Here is a 10443-nt window from a genome sequence, read left to right as displayed (position 1 = left end):
GTCTTGCTGGCCAAGGTCCAAGCACAAAATAGGCACCTACTCTATGGGCAAATTTCAGTTTGGAAAATCAGTCTAAGATCTGTACCACCAAATAAGGTTATTCATCACCAGACAGTTGAAATAGGAAACATTGGACACAATTTTGTATCATAACACACATAAACATTAGCCATGAAACAAAATGTTATTTTGTGTGTGTGTGTGTGTGTGTGTGTGTGTGTGTGTGTGTGTGTGTGTGCAGGGCTTATTCCTGGCTCTGATCCTAGAGACCACTCCTGACGGTGCTCAGGGGACCATGCATTATGCCAAGGATCAAACTCAGGTTGCCTTCAAGCAAGAAAAATGCCTTAACCCCTGTACTATCTCTCTGGTCCCAAAACAAAATTTTAATTTGTAAGGGAGAGTGGACAATACATAACAATTCATGGACAGACTCTCTCCCTCTCTTTCTCACTCTTTCTCTTTCTCTTTTTTTAGGTAGTAAGTGGAGAAAAGTTAAATAGGAAAGAGGCTCAGGCAATTTGAAAGACTCATACTCACTGATGGTGCTGAGAGTAATTCCTGTCAGTGCTAGACCATGAAGCATTGGAAATCAAACCCAGGGTTCCAGCATACAAAGGATGCACTCCAGTCCTGTGAATCATTTTTGTTTGGTTTGGGGGTCACACCCCGCTGTGCGCAGGGCTTAACCCTGTTCTGCACTTATTGGTCACTCCTTGTAGTGTTTGGGAGACTGTATGTGATGTATGGGATAGATCTTAGGTCAGACATGTGCCAGTCAGTTGCCTTACCTGCTGTACTATCCCTCCAACCTCCCTTTAAGTTATTTTGCCAGCCTGTGTCATGACTTTAGATTATTGTAAGTAAGGTGAGGCCAGATGGAGATGAGATACGAAACTACCATCTGAATGAAAATCTGAGCAGATGAAGCTCTCTGGGACAGGAAAAGAGGGACTCAGTCTGCAGGTCCTCGGAACTGCCAGGCTGCGACAGAGCAGACAGAGAGGGGGAGCTGCACCATTATTGCCGCCAACCCATGGCTTTGTGTTTGAAGGGGTTCCTGGCAGCTCGGGGCTTGGGAAAATCCCTCACACTGGAGTCCCCTGTTCATTTCCATGTGCCTCCTTGACACCATCCTCCCCTGCATTTTCCTTGCCTGTCCATCTCCCAAAATGGGATGCCTGGCCGTGCTGACTTGTGTCTTGAGCACCCCACCACTCAGTGCTTCCCAGTGGTGCTGCTCACAGGAAGCCTCCTGGGAACTCCTCCTCCAGCCTCTCCACCTCTGTCCATTTCTTCTTGGTCCCCTTCACTGACCCCTGGCATGCTCCATTCTATCCTTCTCTTTTCTCATGCCAGCTCTTATCACCTCCTCCTCTGGGATTGCTGCCAACATTGGTTTCCCCAACCTAGGCCTCTGCTCTCTGAACATGGGCTCAAGTAGCTCAGGCTTGTGGGATCTACATATGTCCAGAACTCAGCTGTGCCCCATCACCCCTGCCCCCAGAGCAGGCCAATCTTCAATACACACTCTCCAGATGGCACTGAGCAGACTTCAGTCTGTTCTCCATCTTGGAGCGCACCCCACAAACAAATTTCATCAAACCACTGCATAGTCACCCCAACCATATCCACAGTATGCATCCTTTCCCTGACACCGACCCCCCCCACACACACACACATCCTATCTTTTTGAAACTGGGTGCTGCTTTTTTTGGCTTTGTTTTGGAGGTTTTTTGTTTTTGTTTTTGGTGGGGTTTTTTTGTTTTGTTTTGTTTTGTTTTGGCCACCCCCAGAGGTGCTCAGGGGTTACTACTGGCTATCTGTTCAGAAATAGCTCCTGGCAGGCTCGGGGGACCATAGGGGATGCCAGGAATCAAATCTGGTTCCTTCCCGGGTCGGCTGCATGCAAGGCAAATGCCCTACCACTGTGCTATTGTCCAGCTCTTTTGTTTTGGAGTCACACCAGGCACTCCTGGTCCAGTGCTCAAGGATCACTTCTAACAGGGATAGGGAACCATATGGGATGCTGAGGATCAAACTTGGGTTGGCCATTTACAAGGCAAGCATCCTAACAGCTGTCTTATCACTTTGGATCCCTCAGGGTGCTGCTTTTCAATTCTCAAAGATTTTCTCTGTGGGGACCAGAGCCAGAAAACCTTTAGGGAAAACAGAGCAAAGAGGAGAAAGAAGAAAAAGAGGAAGAGGAGAAACAGAAGAGGAAGAGGAGGTCATGAAGGCAACTGAACAAAGCTGAAAGGTTGAGCCCAGCAAGAAAACAGGGGGACCTCTGGGGCCTTTCACCCCCAACCCACCCCCTCTGGGTTCTCTCTACTGGAAGGGCAGGGGGTTCTATCCAGCACAATCCTCCCCTGCCAGCAGTGTTACCAGGTAAAGTGCAAACAGCCCAGTAGTTTCACACAAATAGGTCAAGATGTGGTGGAAGTTTTTTTTTTCCAGCCAGCATGTCCTTGGAATGGACTTCTCCCAGCAAATCACTTGAGGTTTTTGTTTTTGTTTTTGTTTTTGGGTCACACCGGCAGTGCTCAGGGGTTACTCCGGGCTCTATGCTCAGAAATCACTCCTGGGTAACCATATGAAATGCTGGGATTCAAATCACCGTCCTTCTGCATGCAAGGCAAATGCCCTACCTCCATGCTATCTCTCTGGTCCAAATCACTTGAGTTTATCTGAAATCCAAACTCACAAAACCAAGTGCCCTTTACTTTTCTCAGCTGGAGCTGGTCTTCCTCTCGCCAGGCGTCAGGAGATATTGAGCAATGAGTGCAAATATCTAGGGCCATGGGGCAGGAGACATAGTACAGAAGGTAAGGAATTTGCCTTGCACATGGCCAACCTGCGTCTGATCTTCGGCATTGCATGTGCCCCCCCCCACCCAAGTACCATCAGGAGTAATTCTTGAGAGCCAGGAGTTACCGTGAGCACCAGCAGATGTGGCCTCTAAAACAATAAATAAACAAATAAATAAATAAATAAATGAAGCTGGAGTGATAGCACAGCGGTAGGGCATTTGCCTGCACATGGTCGACCTGATGGACTCAAGTTCAATTCCCAGCATCACACATGGTCCCCAGAGCCTGTCAGGAGCGATTTCTGAGCAAAGAGCCAGGAGTGACCCCTGAGCGTTGCTGGGTGTGGCCCAAAAACCTAAATAAATAAATAAATGTTTAAAAAGTAAATAAATAGGGGCCGGCGCAGTGGCGCTAGAGGTAAGGTGTCTGCCTGCCAGCCGGACCCCCGGTTTGATCCCCCGGCATCCCATATGGTCCTCCAAGCCAGGAGCGACTCCTGAGCATCACTGGATGTGGCCCCCCCCCAAAAAAAAAGTAAATAAATAAAATATCTAGGGCCATCATGAGACGGGAGAGGGGCCTGCTACTGGTATTTATGGGCAGAGGAAGGAGGGCAAGAGGATACTGACAGTGCACCAATTATCACCCAGACCAAAATGATGATGGGGAGGAGAGAAAGCAGAGGGGTAGGGCACTTACTTGCCTTGCATATTGCTGACCTAGATTCACTCAACACATTAGAGTCCCATGAACACCACCAGGAGTGATCCCTGAGCACAAAGCCAGGAGTAAGACCTAAGCATTGCTGGATGTGACCCAAAAACAAATCAACCACAAAATAATCACAGGAACAGGGGTAAAAATCTAGCTGTGTGGGAACCCAGAATTCTGCCCTCCTCACCCTATCCTACCATTAACCTCCTCATTGGCCTCTTGCATGGGCCCTCAGGACAGAGCTGTGTGGCCACTGTTCACTGAACGGGGAAGGAGACCATGGAGGGACATTGGACACAAGGACACGGGGTTACTAAGGTGAAGACAAGTTTTTCCTCTCATTTTTTGGTTTCCTTTTTCCTGACATTTCTGGAAAAACATGTTGATAACATATCTTTATATATTTTCATTTGAATTACGTAAGCAACAAGTAAGTACTTCCCCCCTGTGTTAATGAGAACTGAAAAACTGGGAGCAATCCAGTCAGGTTCCCTGGGCCGACACCCCAGGCTGAGATCAGCCCTGGTAGCTGAAGGCATAATGGAGAGCTACAGTAGAGCTAGAGTTTATCTCAGGCTTTAAGCTAACACTGAGAAAGATAACTTAGTCCTTGGCACTACTTTGAGCAACCCTGGCTCAGGCTTGATCCCTGGCACTGCATGGTTTCCCCAAGTACCATCAAGGGCAAGATCAGAGCCAGAAATAGCCCCTGTTTACCTCTGGGTGTCAGCCTCCCCACGAAAGATTACCCACTGGATAGGTCAGAGAAATAGCACAAGGTACTTGCCTTGCATTTAGCTGAACTTTTTGTTTATTTGTTTTGTTTTGTTTTTCAGCCACACCCGGTGATACGCAGGGGTTACTCCTGGCTATGCGCTCAGAAATCACTCCTGACTTGGGGGACCATATGGGACGACGGGGGATCAAACCTCTGTGTCCTAGGCTAGCACGGGCAAGGCAGACGCCTATCGCTTGTGCCACTGCTCCGGCCCTGGCTGAACTATTTTTGATCCCTGGCACCCCTTGTGGACCTCCATCCTGCCCGAAATGATCCTTGAGCACAGTCAGAGTTAAGTTTTGAGAGTTGCCAAGTGTGCCTCCCCCCAAAAAAATACCCACTGGAAAATGGGATTGAAGGGTCTCAGAGCATGTACCAGTATCTTTTCCCAGGTTCTGCCTAAGTGTTTAATACAGAGCTGTGCCCTATGTACTCACAATAAGGGTTGATAACACCAACATGAGTCAATGTGACAGTCACATTGTCAACATCAGACTTGAAAATGCTGCTAATCTGATGGGCAAAAATATAATTTTAGGGAACTGAGAGATAATACAGATTTAGGGCACTTGCCTTGATCCTGACACTTCACATATGGTTCCCAGAGAACCCTGAGCACAGCTGGGTCCCCCCCCCCCAACAAAATAATTGTGATCTTATTGATTTATTACTTTTTTTGGGGGGTCACACCTGGCAGCGCTCAGGGGTTACTCCTGGTTCTACGCTCAGAAATCGCTCCTGACAGGCTCAGGAGACCATATGGGATGCCGGGATTCGAACCACCATCCTTCTACATGCAAGGCAAATGCCCTCCCTCCATGCTATCTCTCGGCCCCGATTTTTTACTCTTTTTGTTTGTTTTTGGTCCATACCTGACTGTACTCAAGGATTACTACTAGCTCTACATTCACATAATCTTCCTGGCAGTGCTTGGGAGACTATATGGGATGCCGAGATCAAACCCAAGTCATCTGTGTGCAAGGCAAATACCCTACCCTCTGTGCTATTGCTCTGACCCATTTTTGTTGTTGTTTTGTTATTGAGGGTTTTTTTGTTTGTTTGTTTTGTTTGGGGGCCATATCCGGTGGCACTCAGGGGTTAATTCTGACTCTTTGTTCAGAAATTCCTTCTGGCAGGTTCAGGGGACTATATGGGATGCCAGTGATCAAACCCGGGTCAGTCCCCAGTTGGCTGCATGCAAGGTAAATGTCCTACCACTGTGCTATCACTTTGCCTCCTCTGACGCATTTTAATACTATTTTAATTTGAAGGTCACACCCAAGGATGCTCAGGGATCACTTCTGGCATGTGTTTAGGGAACTGTGCAGGGCTGGGATCCATCTCAGACCTCCCATATACAAAGAATGTGCTGCAGTCCTTTGAATTATCTCCCCACACTCTAATCTCATGGTTTTAGCTTGCAGTTTCCTTATTATAGCTGAGAATTTTTCCCAGCTTTATTGAGGTGTCATTGAAACATGACATGATGTCAGGCTTGGAGTTGGTGACAATTTAGTGACCATAAACTGCAAAATGATTCCCACAGCCAGGTTGTGTGTGTGTGTGTAGAAATTTCCAGATCAGCTCTTAGTCACATACTAGCTGACAGCACCATGACGTTACCTAGTTAACTGCAGAACATGACAGTCCTGAAACTTCCTGTCTTAAACAGAGGCTTATTCCTTTTGAACTCTTTGTATGTCTTTACCCACTGCTTAGCCTGTGGCAGTCACTAATCTCCCCTCTATTTCTACAAGTTTTGTTTGTTTAGATTCCACAGAGAAGATCATACCATACTGTCTTTGTCTGACATTTCCTTAATAAAAAATCTCATGCCACATTCACTTTGTCACAAAGAGCAGACTTTTCTTCCTTTATGACTGAATAATATTTGCCCCTTTAGATACACCACATTTTCTTTTTCCATTCCTACAGAGATGATTCCCATGTTTTGCGGGGGTGGGGTGGGGTGCACATCTGACTGTGCTCAGGGGCCAGTGCCTGGCTGTGATGGGAGATTCTATATAGTGCCAGAGTTCAAACTAGTCATACCTGCATGACTTAACCTTTGTGCTATCTCTTTGTCCTTATCTTGGACAGTGGTAGCAATGCTGCAATGCACATGGAGTGAGGTACCTCCTTGAGATGGTGTCTTATGCTGCGTCTATGTTTAATTTTTGGAGGATACTTCATACTGTTGTCTGTAAGATGAGACTAATTAACTACCCTAAACAAAGGTGTTCCCCTAACTTCCATTCCCCCCCATAACCTCTTCTTTTGATATGTAAAAGCCCACTGGATAGTTACTTTTGTGTTTCTTTCAACCCACCCCACCACCACCACCACCCCCTGTGGGGAATTGGGTTGAATAAAGAAAGGAATTCTGGAGGTTTTGCTGAGGCAGAGGCCATGAGGCAAAAAGCAGACTGACTCAGATGAATCTTTTCCTGACTGCTTGCTGTATTATTTCTCTGCCGCTAACCTGCTTCATCAGACTCATCTGCCTAAGGGGTTAGAAATACAGTGTGGTGCAACCTCACTACTCATGGATTTTTTATTTTACAGTTGTCCTCAGGGCTGCAACAATTTACCTTCACACCACAGTACACAGGGTGTACCAAATCCATCATTTCTGATTCTTTTGATACTAATCATTCAAGCATATGGGAAAGGATCTTCCATTATGTTTCATTTTGCATTCCAATGATGATCAGTGCTTAAGGGCCTTTTTCATAGATCTAAATGCCATGTGTGTATCAGCTTTGGAAAAATGTGCACAATGAGATTGAAGCGCCAACAAAGTTCTTCAAAGGGGTAGAATGCATAATTTATTGTTGCTATCTGTTTTTACAGCAGTGCTTGGGGCTTACTCCAGGCTCTGTGCTCAGGAATCACTTCTGGTGGTGCTTAGAAGACCATATGGGGTGTCAAGTGATTGAACCCAGGCCATCCATATATGCAAGGTAGGCACTTATCTGCTGTGCTGCTTTTCTGGCTCAGGAGCTCAAGATTGGGAACCCATAGATCAATCCAAAGCATCACATTGTCCCCACGCACTGCTAAGAGAGACCCTGGGCATTGTTGGGTATGGCCCCAGCAAGGACCTCCCAAGCTGAGATAGAATCTCTGGAGACATTTTTTGGGGGACCGGGTCCAATCTGACAATGGTCAAAAATCACTACTGGCTCTGTACTTAGGAATTACTCCTAGTGATGCTCAGGGGACCATATGGAATGCTAGGGATCAAACTCGAGTTGGCTATGCGCAAGAGCCCTACGCACTGTACTATCACTTCAGCCCATGCAGGTGTTTATTCTTAAATTAATTTAAACTGGGGCCGGAGAGATAGCATGGAGGTAAGGCGTTTGCCTTTCACGCAGGAGGTCATTGGTTCGAATCCCGGCGTCCCATATGGTCCCCCGTGCCTGCCAGGAGCAATTTCTGAGCCTGGAGCCAGGAATAACCCCTGAGCACTGCCGGGTGTGACCGAAAAACCACAAAAAAAAAAAAAATTTAATTTAAACTGTAGTCAGGCTAATGAGATAGTGTAAGTAGTAGTGAGACTGTGAGTTTGATCCCCAGCACAAATGCTCCCATTTCTACCCTGAATATAGGGAATATTCCTCTGGCTAAAGCCCAGAGACCACAAACTGAGAATGAGGCAGCATTCCTTCCAGAAATCCAATGAATGTGTTACACTTTCATGTGTAACACTTCTTTTCCATTTGTACATAAGGTGAAAGTTTTCCCATGCTAATCTGCTTTTTCTTTTGTGCTAATCTTGAAAAGCTGTCCATCCTGCTGTACATAAAACTATCACATTCTTGTACGTGACTTCATAGTATTACAACTAACCAATGTATTTCAACTTAGTTCAATAACTCTTTAGCTCTGAACATTTTGATGGCTTCTAATTTTTTTCTAAAGTAAATATCTTGCCTTTTTTGGTGGGGGGGGCACACTTGGCAGTGCTCGGACTTACTTCTGGTTCCTCACTGAGGGATAACCCCTGACAGTACTTAGGGAACCTGATGAACACATTCCATGATACTCCGGGTCTAGGCAATACTGTGGCTGGATGTGGGAAGCCTCAGTTGAATGGAGGGCAGCAAAGGAGAAACAACACACCCAGAGTTGGGTTTCCAGAGTCTGCACCCAGCAGTTTCCTTATGTTGTTGAAAAATTGTGCATCCAAAAAGATGATACAAGGCTTCAGACACTTGTCTTGCATGTGACCAACTAAGCTTCAACCCTAGCATCACATGTGGTCCCCCAAAACCTTCCAGGAGTGATTCCAAAGTACAGAACCAGGAACAAGTTCTGAGCACCATTAGGTGTGGTTCCTATCCATGTCTCCAGAAATTTAGTTGGCTGCAATACTGATAAGATGGGGTCTGATGAAGGAGTCAATAGGGTCCTAATAGGCCACTTCAAGCACCACACTGCAAGGCTTTGATCAGAGCCTGACAGTGTATAGAAAGTTACCAGTAGTTAATGTATTTTGTCAAGTAAACATTGTTGAATTAACACATTTTTTAAATACTTGCACTTTATTTGTTTATTTTTAAGTGACTTTAAATCCTTGAGGCTGTAGGGGATAGTACAGTGGGTAGGAAATTTGCATGTGTCTAATCTGGCCTCAATCCTCAGTACCCCATGTGGTTCTTCCACCAGACCTATCAAGAGTGATTCCTGAGTACAGAGCCAGGAATAAGTCCAGATTTCTGTGGAGTATGGGTCAAAAACCAAAAAATATAAATAACAAATCCTTGAGGAAATTTATATCACGCAGATTTTGTGTCCAAGAGCCTTAGCAGAAAGATCACCTTAGAATTTGGCTCGAATCCAGCCATTGCAGTGTTTACTGGTTCTCACCATTTTTTTTTTGGGGGGGGTGATTTTTGGGTCACACCTGGCAGCACTTAGGGGTTACTCCTGGCTCAGAAATCACTCCTGGCAGGCTCAGGGGACCATATGGGATGCCGGGATTCGAACCACCATCCTTTTGCTTGCAAGGCAAATGGCCTACCTCCATGCTATCTCTCCAGCCCCCAAGTCCTCACCTTTTCAAGAATCTACTAGAATTTTGAGCGGCCTGACTTGGGGCTATAATTGTGCAAGAAGTTCCCTGATGGAAACTATCTGTACACCACCACCACAAATAAATACTGAGACCTTTAATTGTGGCTAGTCCACATGCTTGCTTTATAGAGAAAACATACATCTAGAGCTGAAGAGAAAGCATAAAGGATAGGGTCTTTACTTTGCGTGCTTCCTACCTGGATTCTATCCTCAGCATCCCTGATGACACATGCACCCCAGCCTGCCAGGAGTAATTTCTGAGTGCAGAGCTAGAAATAATCCCTGCACTGCCAGATGTGCCCCCCTCAAATACACCAATTTCAAAAAAGGGTAGCTATCTCCATAACTGTTATGTTAATAGTTTATATTAATAAAATTTACCTAAAAATGATAACACTTGAGATATATAAGGGTATATTTAAAGTATTTTTTTCCTAGCCTTGTCAAGACAAGGCCTCGAAAAATTGGTTTAAGACTCCGAATTGTTCCTTTCTACAAAAATTTTTAGTAAAAGGCAAAAGATTTATACGATCTGAAGAGAAACAGACAGAGAGATAGTGTAGAGGATAGAGCACTTGCCTGGGTCCAATTCCCAGGACCTCATTTATTACCCCAAGTGATCCGTGAGGGCAGAACCAGAAGTAAGCTCTGAGCATCTCTGGGTACAATCCAAACCCCTACCCCCAAAATAAAGTACTACAGTTAAAACAAAAGTCTTTTTCTGAAGTTGCTATTTGAAAACTTTAGTATCACAAAAGTTGGTATATAGCCCCCCCCCACTGCTCAATTTGACTGGCTTAGAAGAGAGAGAGAGAGAGAGAGAGAGAGAGACAGAGACAGAGACAGAGACAGAGACAGAGAGACAGAGACAGAGAGAGACAGAGAGACAGAGACAGAGAGAGACAGAGAGACAGAGACAGAGACAGAGAGACAGAGAGAGACAGAGGGAGGAGAGAGACAGAGACAGAGAGACAGAGAGAGACAGAGACAGAGAGACAGAGAGACAGAGAGACAAAGAGAGACAGATTGCCTGAAATTTGCGTTCTCCGACTGTTG

The 10443-nt window shown here is 45.7% G+C and overlaps 1 non-coding gene across 1 annotated transcript; it reads right to left on the bottom strand.

Moving 5' to 3' along the window:
- Positions 1-9823: 9823 nt before the first annotated feature.
- LOC126019607 (U5 spliceosomal RNA) lies at positions 9824-9938 on the bottom strand. The gene has a single exon (XR_007499241.1). It is a non-coding gene; the product is annotated as a U5 spliceosomal RNA (small nuclear RNA).
- Between the last annotated feature and the right edge of the window lie 505 nt (positions 9939-10443).

This window comes from Suncus etruscus, chromosome 9 (assembly GCF_024139225.1).
Source record: "Suncus etruscus isolate mSunEtr1 chromosome 9, mSunEtr1.pri.cur, whole genome shotgun sequence".
NCBI lineage: Eukaryota > Metazoa > Chordata > Mammalia > Eulipotyphla > Soricidae > Suncus > Suncus etruscus.
Note: the sequence above shows the minus strand (reverse complement) of the source record. Positions and strands in the feature narration are given on the sequence as shown.